This window comes from Macaca mulatta, chromosome 9 (genome assembly GCF_049350105.2).
Source record: "Macaca mulatta isolate MMU2019108-1 chromosome 9, T2T-MMU8v2.0, whole genome shotgun sequence".
Classification (NCBI taxonomy): domain Eukaryota; kingdom Metazoa; phylum Chordata; class Mammalia; order Primates; family Cercopithecidae; genus Macaca; species Macaca mulatta.
Window position 1 is genome coordinate 84,168,273 of NC_133414.1, and position 16,647 is coordinate 84,184,919.

Genomic DNA, 16,647 nt, shown 5'->3' on the forward strand with positions numbered 1-16,647 from the left:
CATCTTAACTTTAATATAGGTATTTAAATAGCAAATAATTTCAGTCATTGTAAACAAAATGAAAGAAAAATGGAAGATCGAAAAAAATCACTACTATTTAAAAGTCCAATTTATTAGGTTTATACATTTTTTTCTGCTTAATTTGTGAATTTACTGAAAATAGATGCATTTTGTGATTAGGAATTTAAAAATTTGATTGGACTTTGATTAGCAATCTTGTTTAGGAATGTAAAAGTGTATGAATTAGTTAATCCAAAATAGTATTTAAGGCCAGAATAAGCAGATACGGTGGTTAAAATATCCATTTCAGGTAGCTGTTTTATTAACAAAGGTGCATGGTAAAATTATAATTACAGAATAATATTAGTTATTCTTAATAGGAGCCGAATAATATATTTTTATACAAACTCCCTCCTACATGAAAATAGATTTTTAGATTGTGTCTTTTCTGAAACTAATTTATTTAATGTAAATAAATTGATGTATTTACTATTATGTGCCACCAATATTCATAGTCCAAATATTGTTACACTTGGATTTGTGACTAAATCATTGTTCACACATAAACTGGGGTTTTGCTTCTAAAGATGCGTTGTGGTTGTGCAAGTCTATGAGAAGTTATTCATGGATAGACATTTAATAATCTGCTTAAGCAAAGTACTAAATGTGAGATTTCTGGGTAACCCATCCTGGGTGGGGAAAACATAAATGATAATTTGACTAACTTTAAACAAAGATTCTTTGTGGGCAATATTACACCAGTTTTTTTTTTTCCCCCAACTGATAAATGCAACAATTAAGAAGTGTACACGGAAACACATAAACATCTAAATATGACATTATTTCTGGTTGAATGTAACAGGAGAGTTTGACTTCTCATACCCTATCTAGGATACCTACCTAATTTATTGGGCTTATTTCGAGACAGTGATAGCAGAATATTAAACCAAACATTGGACTCTTCTAAGCATGGGACTCTGTATAAGTACACAGGTCATATATCCATGAAGCTAGCCCTGAATTTCTCTATATTCACATATAAATAGTGGAATTCATTGTTCAGAAGAAGATCTTTCTATTGCAGCCACAAACAGAATTCTGACTTTCTTCCCACTTGTCAATCACAGGGTGCCCTCAAGGCCAAGAGGGTCTGAAGGGACCAAGCCTTGGGCTAGATCTAGAGAGAAGGCAGATGTTTTCCCTATGCTTCCACAAAGAAAATGGTTCTACTTTATGGGCTAAACAGTGTGTGCTAAAGGGAGAGAATCTGAGGAGAAAAAAAAAAATGACTACCTAATTCTTTCTATGCCACATAGCTCCAGCATCTTGGCAGGCATCTGAGTACTATGGAGAAAGAAGCCTTTACTTTCCTTTCTTTTCCTTTCCTTCAACTCTGCCGTGGTAGCACAAAAATAGCAGCTATAGATAATATGTAAACAAATAAACGTTATTTTAAAAAATAGGCTGCAGTCCACAGTTTGCTGATCCTTAGTGAATGTTTTCCTAGGATTTAGAATACATTCAGTTGTGAATTTTCTTCATATTTAGTGAGCTTAATTTTGTAAATCATGAAATTAAAATTATCAAATAAGAAAATTGTCATACATTTTGAAGAGTTGTATTTGATACAAAGTATTTTTTAAGAATTAAAAAAATGGGGAAGAGTGAAGAAAATAACCAAAATTTAAGTTTTAATTATGCCAGGCATTTTGGCTTAGAAGCCATTTAGAAATTGAGTTCCATCAGGAAAGTCGTTGGTTTAATGAATTAGAGCATTAACACTAAGAGCCTAAGGTTCATGCCTTAACTGTTATTACTCTTGCCATTTGCGAAACTCGCTTAGGGCTTCATTTTTGAGACTAACGAAAAAAGGATTTAACTCCATTGCTTCCGCTGACATTAATGGAATCCATTCATCTACCTTGCCATGCCCTGCCTAGAAATTTACACTTTCAGGTTTATATTTACAACTTTAAGTATGGGCTGTGAGCTTGCCTTAGGGTAAAAAAAAAAAAAAAAAAAAAAAAAAAAACAGACAAAAATTGAATTTAGTAACTCTGATTATTTAAAAATAATTTCCATGAAAATGTGATGCATTAGTTTCTTATTCATAAGATACACTTGTTGGACATAGTTTCTCTTATTCAGACTTTAACCTTCAAGACCAAATGTGACACAGAAGGAGTCAAATTTTCCTTCGGTGCTAATCTCCATTCTTCCCTTCTACAAGAAACACTAGTTCTTTCATTTTAAAAAGTTGAACGGTACAAAATGTTAGCTAAATAAATTTTTTAAGGTTTCAATTAAAACAAATGCATGTCAGAAACATCTTGAAGAATCCATATTCTAAATATAGAACCGCATTTTCTCATTAAATTTCTGTACCTATATCAAACTGGCAATGTTAGATAAATTCCAACTTAAATAGATGTTATAAGTAAAGACTTTTTAAAGGGGTAAAAACAATGTTTACTCCTGAAAGAATACATGGAATAGCTGAAAGGAAAGACAATAGGTTTAAGGAAATAGCCTTCAGTGCAATCAAGGTAAATTTACCATTTACTATTGAAACTATGCGTCTTTCAGGATATCAAGCTGGGAAAAGTTAGCAAGTGATATTTGTAATTATCACTGTAAAATAGCCAGTAAATATTTGTATTATTAGTCAAATATTTATGGTCCCATTCATTTGAGAGGATCTTACCTGCCTGTTGGCATGTAACTTGTAGTGCCTCTTCAGAAAGGAATATATAACTCTTCACCCAGTTGATGTTAGCCTTGATCACATGACTTGCTTCGGACAATAATCCATGAGCACATGTGTCACACGCTGTAGAAATTATAAAAGTTTCTCTTCAAATCTCGTCTTGGTTTAAAAATAAAGTAATAGACACTAGAAATAATAACTTCTTACTCTAAAGCCTCCTATCAACTATTAGTTCTTACACTTTAGCCCAGTTAGTTGCTTTGGCTTACTCAGGCATGTCTGGACAGGCCCAGGCAAGTTTTAGCTCACAGCTTATGCCCCTTCCTTATTTGGAATTGTTATTGCTTCCTTAAAACTTTCATAAGCAACTTCCTCTCCTTCTTTGTTCTCCGTTGCACTTACTTATTTAGAAATGTTTTAGGTTGTTAGCAAATCAGGTATCAGTTTAAGACCGTGAGGTCCAGCTCCAGCCAATGGAGGCAGGACACAGCAATAAGGACAACCCAAATGCGTAAGGGATAAATATGTCTGCTTTTCCTTTGTTCAAGTGTGCTCTCGCCATTGTTCCATCTGTGAGGAGCACCCTTTCTGCAGAAAGTAAAGATTGTCTTGATGAAAGATCCTTTGTCTCCACGACGACTTTTCTTCACAGCACTGATTATTTTTAACACACACAATATCCAAGTGGCAGTATTAAGAGCCATGATGTTTCTGTTATTTGCCTTTCACTTTACTTATGCTACATGATCAGCATGGATCATGTCTAGGTGGCTTGATTTGAGCAAATCAGACCTGTAACCAATCTACAGAATCTGCCATATATGTAAGAAATAAACTTTGCTATTTTATAAGCCAATGAAAATGTGAGGCTAATTGTTACTGTAATATAACACACACACGCAAAAAGACTCACTGATTCATCACTCATTATATAGGTAAAATGTTGCAATTGTATGATCACTGAAATTACAAAAGCGAAAGAAGACAGATTACTAACAATATTGATAATAACTGCCACCTTTATTTATAGTAAAATATATTCCTTTTCCTCTTATTTGTATATTCTTGAGTTTTCCTGAGATTAAATAGAAGACCACTGTATTACAAACACTCAATATTCCCTGTGCTGACTGAGAAATCTCTTTCCTTTTTCCTACCAGTATTTAAAGGGTCTCTATCTTCCATAGAGAAATTATTTCTATAGTTTTCCCTTTCAGAGTAATTCCCTGAATTACGTCACTTCACTTCTAGACTCAAAACCCTCCAGTGCATTTCCGTCTTATTAAGGCTAAAATACAAAGTTGTTACCATGTCCTTCAAGGCACTACATGAGCTAGATCCTCTCTTATCTCTCTAAACTCATGTCCTTTTACTCTGCCTACAAAATACTTTTCATTACCTATATCAACCTCCTTGTTTTCGTTTTTAAATACACAGAACATGCTCCAACTTTAAAGGACTTTTTACTCATTTGTTCTGTGTGGAATACAAAATACTACTCACTCAAACTGGACTATCACTCTCCATCTCCTGATTTTGTGCTCTTCTTCATCTCACTTATCACCACTTTTCATATTACATACTGAAGTGTTGTCTGTCTCATTCTCTAGAATGTAAGTTCCATAAAGGCAGTGACTTTTTTTGTATTTTGTTATGGCTACATCCCAAGTGCCAGGAATAGTGCTTGGAACATAACAGATAATCAATAACTTTTTGAATATATGCGTATTTCAGAATGATAGATTCCATATGGTACAATATTAGAAATAATGCTAGCTATAACTGAATTTACCTTTATTGCACTGAAGACTATTCCTTTAAAACGATTTTCTTTCCTTTCAACTGAATTTACCTTTATTGCACTGAAGACTATTCTTTTAAAATGATTTTCTTTCCTTTCAACTACATCTTTTAAATGTATTTATCTGGGTATCACTTCATTTCCCCAAAGAAAGTAAATTGTTAGCAACAGTTTAACTGACATTTTTACACTATTAAGAAGATATTAAACAGAAGTACTACTAAAGAAGAAATAGTACTGAGAATCATAAGAATAATAATAGATATCTTATAAGATCATGAAATTGTTTGATTTCATTATAATAACTAACCAAACCATTACATAATAACAATTTTTGTTTAGTACATCCGCATTACTTAATTTAAATGAGCAGTATGTCAGTATGAGTCAGTTGGCTTGTGCTTAAGTCTCTTTGTTCACATATGAATTATATGGTTATCTCTAGCTATAAGGAATATATGAAAGGAAAAAAATGAAGTCAAAGAAATTTGAAGTGGATTAAATCAGTTATCATAATTCAACATATTAAGTTAGAAAAGCAGTAATGGATTGTCTAGGTACATTTGTAAGAGTCATTGAAAAAGAGGGAAGCAGAATTATGTCAAGATACTTCATTAGCAAGAATTTGGGTGAAAGTTATCATTTTAAAAATTCTAACTTTTTAAAATTTTAATTTTAAGGTAACATTTTAAAAAATGTTCTATGGGCAAAGATGTGACAACTGAGCAAGGGGAAGTTTGCAGGAATAAATTTTTTATTTTAGTTATGCTAAATTTGCAGTGGAAGGCTTGAGTTCAGGGTTATCTAGGATAGATTAGAAATTTCGGTTTGGAAATGAAAGTTCCTAGAAGGGACTAAAGAAAGAGAATAGAGAAAAATTCAGCACCAGGACCTGAAGAAGTCCATCATTGAAGCATTCACTCAAGTAGGAAGAACAAACTATGGGAACTAAAGAGGAGTGACCAGTGAAGATTAAAAAAAAAAAAAAAAAAAAAAAAAAGGTGTGTAATAGGAAGAAACAGGTAGTCAACTGTGTTAAATCTCTGACAAGCATAATTACATGAAAGTTGTAAATGTGAATGTAAGGATATGTCTTCTACTTCAAAAATCTTGACAGTTGTTAATATAAGAATGGTGAGGCACCATCAGGCATTGTACTTTATGTAATATACATTTATAAGACATATTCAATATGAGGAAGCTTCTTAGGAAAGAATCTTACTGGATGAAAGGGGACTGACAACAAGATCTTGAAATCAGTGTGAAATTGTCAAGAGAAATTGATTGAGGGATAAGGAAGAGAAGAGAGAAAACTGATAAGAGAAATGAAAGGACTCAAAGGCAAAACTCTTTTTTTTGAAAAAATGCCTTTCTTAGGTGCGAACTTCATTAGTAATTAACATAAAAACATTTAGACAGAGCTCACTGTGTGTTAGGCTTGTGACAATGACTTTACATATCTGTAAATAAATACATACAGACTTTACATATCTGTATTAAGCTATACAACTTAATGTCAGAGAGAAAAGTTATTCAAATAATACTCTCTGGAAGTACATCCTACCCATAAAAATGCTAGACTGTTTTCTCTGCTGCATTGTTTCTGTCTTTTTTTTTTTTTTTTTTTTTTGAGAGAGAGTCTTGCTCTATCTCCCAGGGTGGAGTACAGTGGCCCGATCTCGGCTCACTGCAACCTCCACCTCCTGGGTTCAAGCTGTTTCTGTCTCTTATTTTCTGTTTTACTTAGGATGGATTATCAATACATTTCCACTCAAATAAACATATTTTATATTTTTAAAAAATTTTCATAATTCAATTTCTCAATTCTATCAATAGGACAAGCAGCTTAATGAGATAATCACAGATATGAGCTTACTTTCAACCTATGCCTGATTTAAAAGCATCTACATTTTCTTTTTACAAACTTTAATTGAATAACTACATAAAAATTATTTTACATCAAGGATACTTCTGAGTGAGTTGGTGTATGAAAGCTCTATGCATAACACAAGTTCATATAGATTAAGTCAGCCAGATTTCATATGGCAGGAAGCCATCATAAATGCATGCAGGCGGTTTGACACACAGACCATAGGAATTGTGTAAAGAAAACTATGAATAACTATACTGTTCATAAACACTGTTTGAGACATACATCTCCATGACATTTTCTTGAGCAAAAAAAGTCTCTCAGAGACGTGAGCTTTTATAAACCCATTAAAATGATATCTTGTAAGCTGTTGCTTCCATTTTCTAAATACTTGCTCAGTTTTTCTGGAGGCTTGTGGTATATTTTTATCTGGCATGTAGATGACTTAAATAATATGTTAATATTTTCAAATGCAAGGGCAAGCCTTCAATTATTATTTTACAATTTAGAAGTGAACTTTATGACTTTATTTTCTTCAAGCAACTTATTTCTTCATCCAAATGGCTCCTGAATAATAACTATGTATTATCTTACACACTATATGGATGGAGTATGACTAAAATCTCTGCAGACTGGCACATGTCCACCACAGTCAGCATTGTTGCCTTTGAAACAAATGGCTCTGATTATTACAGACAGATATGCTAATCACAGACTACAGGGTAAAAGTGAAGAGTATGTATTTTTTTCAGAAGGCGCTTAGGACATGTAACATTACCTCTTATTGTTCTACTCTCAAATTTTACAAACTTAACATTGACATTTTTAGCAGAGCAGATATAAATCGACAAATTTTAAGTTTGGTAATCCTGCTGAGCCACAATTCAACTCAGACTATTTTACATTTTAATATTGATATGTTTTCTTAAAGATTCTATCTTCCACCATTATTTGAAGTTTGCAACAAGATTAAAATTGAGTGTTAATTTTCTACACTCTTATAGACAGGAAATTACCTACAATGAAACCAAAGATACAAAATGAATGGCTAATCTATGTATTAGAGGCTAGCTATGTATATTCAGTGTTGAATGGGTTCTATTTTATTGAGAAAAATTACAAAATCACCAAACACAAAGGTGTAATCAACTGAAATATTCACCTAAATGGTAGCAAAGAATTGTTACACATCCATTGTATGCCACCGTGACTTTTAAAACCTACATTAAGTTTACAAATTTTTATGCTTTTTAATCACATGAATGCTTGTAAATTATATATAGTACATTGTTGCACAGTTTAGGCATGGTTATGATTCTGTGCAATGGTAGTGGTGCAAAGTATGTTCAATAGCAACATCTCAATATGTATGTGTGTGTGTATATATGTATATATATTTCTCTTTTGAGATGGAGTCTAGCTTTGTTGCTAGGCTGGAGTGCAGTAGCATGATCTCGGCTCACTGCAACCTCTGCCTCCCGAGTTGAAGTGATTCTCCTGCCTCAGCCTCCTGAGTAGCTGGGATTACAGGCACACATTGCCATGCCCAGCTAATTTTTGTATTTTTAGTTGAAACGGGGTTTCACCATGTTGGCCAGGATGGTCTCTATCTCCTGACCTCATGATCCACCCACCTCATCCTCCCAAAGTGCTGGGATTACAGGCGTGAGCCACCACACCTGGCCATGATATATTCTTAATAGCTTTATTGAGGTATAATTTATATCTCATAACATTTTCTCATTTAAAAAGTATAGTTCAAGGACTTCTAGTGTATTCACAGAGATTTACAATAATCACTGCAATCTATTTTAGAACACAGCAGATAAAAATCTTACACCCATTACCAGTGACTCTCTATGTCCCAACCCAGACACATACTCTCAAGCTGCCACAAATCTGCTTTAGTTTCTATAAGATTTGGGGCCTTTGGAAGAACATTTTCTTTTTAAAATTATATTTTCAATTGATAGATAAAATTGTATATATTTATCATGCAACCACAATGTTTGGAAGTACATATAGATTGTGGAATGGTTAAATCTAGCTAATTAATATATAAATTACCTCACATAGTTATCATTGTTACGGTGAGCAAATTTAATATCCACTCTCTTAGCATTTTTAGGAGTACAATTTATCATCATTAATTCTAGAGGTCATGCTATACAATGAATCTCTTGAATATATTCCTCCCATCTACTGACCAACTAACATCTCCCAACCCCTTCACAACTTCCACGGCCCCATGGTAACCACTATTATTCAATTCACTATTTTCTTCTCCTTCTCCTGCTCTTTTCTTCTTCTCTTCTAGAGAAGGGTTCTTGCTATATTGCCCAGGCTGGTCTTGAACTCCTGGGCTCAAGTGATCTTCCTGCTTCAGCTTTCCAAAGTGCTGGGATTACAGGCACGAGCCACTGTGCCTAGCCCTACTCTCTACTTCTGTGAGACCAACCTTTGAAGATTCCACGTAGAAGTGAGATTAGGCAATATTTGTCTTTCTGTACCAGGCTTCTTTCACTTAATGTCCTCCATTTTTACCCATGTAGTAGCATTTTATGACTGAATAGTATTCAACTTTTTAGATAAGCCATATATTATTTATCCATTCATCTGTTGATGAAAGCAAGTTAATTCCATATCTTGACTATTTTCAACAGTGTTGCAATAAACACAGAAATGCAGATATCTCTTTGATGTCCTGATTTTATTTCCTTTGGATATATATTGAATAGTGAGATTTCAGGATCAAAAGTTTTGTTAACTTTTTAATTTTTCAAGGAAACCCCAAACTATTTTTCATAATAGTTTTACTAATTTACATTCCCACCAATAGTGTACATGGGTTCCCTTTACTCCACATCTTCATGAGCCATTGTCACCTTTTCTCTTTTTGATAATAGCCTTTTTAACAAGTATGAGGTACTACTTCGTTGTGGTTCTAATTTGCATTTTTAAAATTAGTAATGTTGACTACTTTTCCATATACCCACTGTTCATTGTATGTCTTCTTTTGAGAAAGTTCTATTCAGGTCCTTTTCTTATTTTTTTTTAATTCAACTTTTATTGGAGTCTAAAGCAAAGTTCTGTGTTCACTGCCTTCTCTGTCTTCCACAAGTGGATCGTATCTCTTTTTGTGCTGTACGGCCTAGGTACATGTGCAGGATTGTTACAAGAGTATATTGTGTGATGCTGAGGTTTGGGCTTCTATTAAGCCTATCACCCAGATACTGAACCTCCCAACAGGAGGTTTTTCAACCCTTTCCCCTTCCGCCTTTTGGAATCCCTAGTGTCTATTATTCCTGTCTTTATGCCAAAACGTACTCAAAACTTAACTCCTACTTATAAATGAGAATATAAGATAATTGGTTTTCTGTTTCCGCATTAGTTCACTTAAGCTAATGTCCTCTAGCTGCATCTGCATTGCTGGAACTCTGATATATATTATTTGCTTCTTTTATCTTGTTGCTTTCAGTATTCTCTCTTTGGTTTTTGTCAGTTTGACTCAGTTTAGTTTTATTTGGATTGAATCTGTTTTATTAACTTTAACTTTCCTGTACCTAGATATTTACATCTTCCTCCAGGTTTGGGATGTTTTCCATATTTCTCATTCAGGTCACTTGTTGTTTCCTTATTTTGTTAAATCTTTTCTCTGACTTTTATTGAAGTCCATTAAGCCTTCTTAAAATAGTTATAATGGATTGTCAAACAGTTCATATATCTTAATTTCTTTCATGCTGGTCACTGGCATGTTATTTTATCCCTTTGGTCATGGCATGTTTCCTTGATTGTTCTTGATCCTTGTAGCTATACATTGATGTCTGCACATTTGAAGAATTAGGTAGTTATAGGTAGTTATTCCAGTTCTGCTGACTGATTTTGTTTTGGAAAAGTCCTTCAAAAGTCTGCTCATCCAGGCAGAGTGAAAAAGGAAAGGAAAGGAAAAGAAAGGAAAGGAAAGGAAGGGAAGGGAAAGGAAAGGAAAGGAAAGGAAAGGAAAGGAAAGGAAAGGAAAGGAAAGGAAAGGAAAGGAGGAGAAGGAGAGAGAGAGGGAGGGAGGGAGGGAGGAAGGAAGGAAGGAAGGAAGGAAGGAAGGAAGGAGAGAGGAAAGAAAGAATAAAAGAAAGAGAGAAAGAGAGAGGGAGGGAGGTGGGGGAGAGAGAGAAAGAAGGAAGGAAGAAGGAAGGAAGGAAGAGAAAGAAAGAGAAAGGAAGGAAGGAAGGAAGGAAGGATAGAAAGAGAGAAAGAAAGAAAAAGAAAGGAAAGAGAGAAAGAAAGGAAAGAGAGAAAGAAAGAAAGAAAGAAAGAAAGAAAGAAAGAAAGAAAGAAAGAAAGAAAGAAAGAAAGAAAGAAAGAAAGAAAAAGAAAGACTCCACAATGACTATGAATCTTTGTAGGTGGGCAAATATAAAGGACACATTCCCCAAGTCAGTAAGAATGTCCTGTACCAAATACCATCCAGCAGCAGGGGAAGCATCCCAGATAGACTGCTTTTCCTAATATGGTTATTGAGTTTCCTCTTTCTTGGCACTTTAGGGTCACCTTAGCTATGACCAATATTCCAAGTCTACTTCAGCCTTTTTGTACTCCAGTGTTTCTCATGGATACATTGACTACCTAAATTTTTCAGTGTCCTATTCTGTTGATGGAACCAACAATGCTTTCTGATATGTGGGAACAAACTATGGGTTAGATGTTACATCATGGAGAGAAAAGAAGAAAAACACCTATTTTTCAGGCAAATAGTTATTCCTGGCAAAAAGCTTTTCTGTCATATTGGTTAACAATTCATGCTGATTAACTTTAATCCAAACTCACTAAGCTCCAGATAAAGTGAAAAGTGGCTGACCTACCTGAAGAAAAAAATAATCCAGAAGAACATATAATAACATCTTATTTATTATTATATTAATATATGGGTAGTGTAACCATATTATTTATTGTTCAAATTTAGATAATTTTGAGAGAAAGAAGGAATCATCCGATATAATATTGGGCATACAGTTATAAACCAGGATATATGACTAATTTAGTTATAGGTAAAAAATTCCCTTTTCTTTCCCAGGTTGGTGCTAATGAATAAAATATATACTATGTTTTCTTGAATGTGCTTGTTGTAACTCCTAACCATCTTTAGTAACTTCACAAGGAAGGAAGCATGACTTCAATTAGTAAGAATTGGTAAACAAGTAACCATGCTATCTTCTGATCGACTTTTCTAGATACTTTGCTGGAACACAGAAACATTCTTCTCTATTATAGTCATATAGATGTAGTCCAGTTTTTGTCTTTCAGGACCAGAAGAGAGAATAGGTCAGGTTAGGTCCTTCCATCCCCTTTACAAACATTTAGGAGAATTTTAGCTTTGCAGAAGAACCTTAAACAAGGTCCCAAATTCTAGATATCTTCACAGGAATGATATATCTGAGCAGTGTTCTCCTACATAGATTTTCTACTACTGTTGCTATTTCAACCTTTTGAATCATGTGCCTATTTTTCAGATGGGTAGAATGTTTAGAGGGTTTTTCATAACAGCTTCAAGGAATTTTGTTGGTAAAACTACATTTTATCTATCTGCAGTGGAAAATTCAATGACATTTGCATAGTGAAAATATTATAATGAAAAATTTTAAAGTGAAAATTACCTAATAGTGAAATGCTCTTCAATGGTATTGCCACACTAAAACAAACAAACAAAAAAACCATTTCTTATTAAGATATAGATAAAAAGGTAAACAATCCTATTTTAAAATGGGGCAAAGGATTTAAATAGACATTCTCTGGAGAAGATATACAAACGTTCAATAAATATATGTAAAGATGCTCAACATTATTAGTCATTAGGAAATAGCAAATCTAGAACTTTTTGTTTTGAAATAATTAATACCTACTGAAAATTTTTGAAATAGTATAGAATCCCCATGTATTCTTCAGCCAGTTCATTACTTTTAAAACATCACATATCATGACATAGATAATTATCAAAACTTAGAAATTAACACGGACAGAATACTATTAACTAACCTGTGGACATTATCTGAATTTTGCCAGTTGTTCCACTACTGTTATACTGTTGGACTTAGATCCTATCCAGGCTCTTATAATATATTGTATCATCATGACTTCTTAGTCTTCTTCAGTCCTTTGTAGTTTCTCAGTCTTGTTTTATCTTTCATGGCCTTGATACTTTAAAAAAATAACTGGTAAATTATTTTGTAGAATGTCTTTCAATTTCAGTTTGATATTCTGATGTTTGATGGCTAAACTAATGTTATGCATTTTTAGAAAAACATAACCAAAGAAGTCACATGGTTTCTTTTGAAGTATATTGCTTTGGGAGTTACATGATTCTTCATTATAATGCTACTATTTTTTCCTTTGTATTTAATAAATATTTTATGTGGAGATATTTTAAGGTGATGCAAATATCCTGTTTTTCAACATTTCTGTACTCATTAATGTTAGATTCCATTCATTATTTCTGCCTGGAATATTATTACTGTGGTATCTGTTTGATGGTGATTTTCTCTTTCCATCAATTCTTCTACATTTATGAATTGGAAGTCTACTTTGAGGAATAACTATTTCTTGCTATGATTCATTTATTTATTCTTATATCTATTTATTTATATATTCATTCGATTATTTATATAAGTATGGACTAATTGATATTTATTTTATTTTATGTGTTGTAATTCCTTTTTGTCATTATTTTGTTGCTATATTTATGTAAGATTGGTCAGAACCAACAAATTCCATCTTTGTCCCAATTTTGATTAGTCATATATACCCACTTACCACCATCCTATTTCCAGATTTTTTTCAGTCATCTTATGGGTGATGAATCTCATTCTTTAGTACCTACCTTAAGATAGGTACATAGATGAAGTGGAATTCTCTAAGTATTCTGAAAACTGCTTTTTTCCCTCACAATAACCTTGATATTTGACTGAAAGTATAACTGCATATAAATTACTTTATTCAGATCTACTATTATTGAGTTAAAAATACTCTCCACTTGCTATCTTATTGTGCATATTGTTTTTCATTAGTCCTTTGATATTTCAAGTTTTTTCCTGTTGTTTTTGACATTATTTGATTTTTTTTGGCCTGAAATAATATCAAATATTTTATTAAACTAATATTTTTACTAGCACATATTTCTGTTTTCATTTTGGTTTTATTTTTCCAAGTACCTGATGAACCTTTCAAATATGTAGATAAAAATATTTTAACTCTGACAGTTTATTGCATTAAAGTTTTAAGTATACTTTCTATTTTTTTCAATAAAAATGTGATTATTGTCTTTCATGTTTATTACTTTCTTTTTGAACTTTTTTATGTCTTTATTTTATTTTTTTAGCTTGATTGATTCTTGTCTTTCCTCAGTGTCACTTAATACATTTTTATTTTAGTGTAGTCTCTTTTGGAAAGTCATTACTCTGTAAACAAAGCAAAATCAAGACATACGCTAAATTGTTTGTTTGTTTGTTAGTTTTTATGGTGGATAGAGAAGTCATGTCTCTTGAATTTTTAGTTACATTTTGTCTTTAGCACCATAAACTTTTCCTTTAACCACCTAGTTGCCAAAAGTTGTTTCTAATTCTCCTTTTTCATTTTTTTCCTCTTCCAGAGGCTACAAAGTTTTATTCAAATAAAATACACTAGTAAGTCCATTCCCTTTATCTATTCTCTGGTCTACCTTGAAACTTCTATAGTATTTTTAGACTTGGGACAAATTATTCTTTCTGACTGTGATTTTACATTAAAATTAGACCCTGTTGTTTGTTGCATTTTTCTCCATTCCATGCATTTTTCTTACCTGCCTTTGCCTCATAGAGTAGGAGCACTAGAGATCACGTGCCATAACTTGGCATTTTTTTCTCCTTTTGTACTTTCAGGTAATTTGACATTTTGGCATTTCTTGTCTTGAATTTATGCTGAGGTTTTCCTTTAGTTTTATTTTTTTTTCTCCTCATTGTTCTATATTTCTGGGGAAAATAATTGAAGATAGAGACCTAGACGTCATTGTTTTTGGCTAGCTGGAAGTCTTGATATGATAACAATTCATATCTGACTGATTTAAAAAATCAAAATTTATTAAGGAAAAGGGCTGAATACATTTAAGATTAGTTAAAAGGAGGATGAAAATAGTACATTTGGAACAAGACAAACTAATATTCCTGGAATTATTGCGTAACTGCGTAATTTTTTGTTAGTGTTAGAATGTTTTGAACACTTTCCAAACACACAAAGAAAACTATAAAAACTTTAAAATACCAATGAAAGATTTTCCTGTTAAAAGGAACTTAACAGATGTAGCTGGAGGAAACTTTATTGAGTCTAATATCTTTATCAAAATGAAACATAATAGACCAGCTCCATTAGAATGTCCCCAAACCAAACACTCAATATTTTTAGTTGATCTATAACTAAATCTGTCACTAATAAATTACCTACAAGTTGCAAATTGTGTGAGTTAAAACTGAGATAGACAGCTATCTCGATTTTAGAAAAGAAAAAGGCCACAACAAACCCATGGTTATTTAGAAATTCCATTAGCCATTTGCCTCCTCAAAAGACCTCGGTTCCAATGTAAGACATGATCTTGTACTGAATTTATTCTCTAAGATGTCTAATAAAATAGTCAAATACAGAAAACTCAACTCCATCCTAAGTATGTGGTATTTGATATGGTTTGAAAAGTAAACACCAAGGAAAGAGGAAAGAGAAAGAATGAAAATGAAATATGCTCAAAAGAAATCAAGATTAATGGTCATTTACTCTGAAAATCTCCAGTCACTTGGTTGTCATTTATAGCTTAAGGTTATATGCACTCTCTTGCTCTCTTTGCAAGGGTATAGAAATTTCTTCCAAATATCTAAAATTAAATCATTTAAATCAATCAACATTTTCTGAGGCCCTTCGTTATGCTAGGTGTAAGGAAGTGAGATACAAAGATAAATAATAAGACTTATTACTCGTCTTTTTTCAGAATGAGTTTTGAGGGGTATGACCATGAGTCTTACCTTCAAGAGTCTGTCTAGCATGGACACAGACTTATATACAAGACAAAATAGAAAACACAAGTTATGGAGGTAAATACATTATGGAAACACAAATGAGTGATAGAGTAATATTAGGTAGTGAGATGACCTTTAAAGAGGAAGTGTACTTGAGATGGATGCTTAAGAATGGATAAATATTTTAGACAGATTAAAACATGAGCAAAGGACCTGGATAGATAGTTTTCCAAAGAAGACATACCCGTGACCAACAGGTATATGAAAACATGCTTGACAGACAACTCACCAGGGAAATGCAAATCAAAGCCACAAGGAAATATCACCTTACACCTTTAGACTTAAGAAAGTCTAAAGATAAAAAAAGTTGATGATGATATGAAGAAAAAGGAACACTTGTACACTGTTGATTAGAGTGTAAAATGGTGCAGCCATTATAGAAAATCATATAAACATTTCCCAAATTGTTAAAAATAGAACTATTATAGGGTCCAGCAATCCTATTTCTGAGTATACAGGCACACTTTGGAGAAATTGCACGTTCAATTCCAGCCATCACGATAAAGCAAATATTGCAATAAAGTGAGACACACAGAAATTTTGTTTCTCAGTGAATTGAAGTTATCTTCACACTACACTGTAGTTTATTAAGTAGTAAAAACATAATGTCTAAAAAGAACAATGTACATATCATAATTTAAAAATACTTAATTACTAAAAATGCTAACAATCATCTGAACCTTCAGGGAGTCATAATCTTTTTGCTGGTGGGAGGTCTTGCCTCCATGCTGGTGACTGCTGACTAATCAGGGTACTGGTTCCTGAAGGGCGGGTGGCTGTGGCAGTTTCTTAAAATAAGACGAAAGTAACGTTTGTTGCATCTTGACTATTCCTTTCATAAAATATTTCTCTGTAGCATGTGATGTTGTCTGATAGTATTTTACCCACAGGAAAACATTTAAAACTACAGTCAATACTCTTAAACAATGCAATTACTCTATCAACTAAGTTTCCATAACATTCTGAATTGTTTTTGGTTGTGTCATCCATGTTTCCAATATCTTTACCAGGAGTAGATTCCATCTCAGAAAACCACTTTGCCCCTGCTTATGTCCAGTGTGGTATTGCCTCAGTTGTCTTCCAGGGTTTTCATAGTTTTTGGAATTCTCATGCTTTAATCATTTCCCAAAAGGACCTAAGTTTCAACTTAAATTTTCAAGGGTGCACATTCTGTAGTTGAATA

General features: G+C 33.0%; 1 long non-coding RNA gene across 1 annotated transcript in view; it reads right to left on the reverse strand.

Annotated features, from left to right (window-relative positions):
- LOC144331399 (uncharacterized) overlaps nt 1-16,647 on the reverse strand; it is a 189,717-nt gene that overhangs the window by 149,223 nt on the left and 23,847 nt on the right. The window contains exon 4 of the long non-coding RNA XR_013398499.1: nt 2,705-2,830. This is a non-coding gene — a long non-coding RNA (uncharacterized LOC144331399). The remainder of the gene's footprint in view (nt 1-2,704; nt 2,831-16,647) is intronic.